Below are 831 nucleotides of genomic sequence, written 5' to 3' on the forward strand. Positions count from 1 at the left end.
GTTATCTCAGGGACACTTTTCAAATGACAAGCAGGTCTAGAACCAACTCCTTTTAACACATTACAATTGAGACCCAACGCAGTTACCACCATGAGCAAGCCACCTTGGCAACGGGCGGCAAGGAACTGCCTGTTAAAAGAGCAGACAAACCTCAGGCAGACCCTTCAAGGTCTAGGTGGGTTGGTCATCTGCCTTGGACCAGTTGGGGTTGACCCGAGAGCAGACGACGACGACGAGAGGAGAGAGACCGGAGGGATGAGACGCACAGACAGGCCGACAGCGACACAACAACAGGTAAGCAACAAACTACACTACATACACTAAATAAAACATCACAGGAAGGGATGATGGACAACGACGACAGCAGGCAACGATGGGGACAGCGGGCAGCAGCGACAACAGCAAACGAAACACAGTAACTGTATCGCACATAAATAACTTGCTTAATAGTAAGCTAATATAATTAACAAACAATCAATATCAGTGATTATTAGCAATGGGCAGTCAAGGCAAGGGACCATTGGCAGGAAGGCTCCCATCAGGGATGGCATGAAGAACCTGCGAGACGGAGAAAGCACACCAAGACCCACTCCGGGAAAATGAAGGTTCCCAGTAAACTTCAATGCGCATAACAGAACTGGGAGGGCAGAAGGGACATGAAAGAAGTACACCGTAACAGAAGGAGAGGAAGAGAGGAAGCTCCAGTGCACCATGGTGAAATCCACGGATCTAGTCTAGGGGCCTATATGCAGGCATAACTAAGAGATGTTCAGGACTCACCTGATCCCAGCCCCAATTTATGATAAAGTGTGGCCATAAACTAATAAGCTT

The sequence above is a fragment of the Morone saxatilis genome, unplaced genomic scaffold (assembly GCF_004916995.1).
Source record: "Morone saxatilis isolate NCDOM2014 unplaced genomic scaffold, NCSU_SB_2.0 Contig14, whole genome shotgun sequence".
In the NCBI taxonomy this organism is placed as follows: domain Eukaryota; kingdom Metazoa; phylum Chordata; class Actinopteri; family Moronidae; genus Morone; species Morone saxatilis.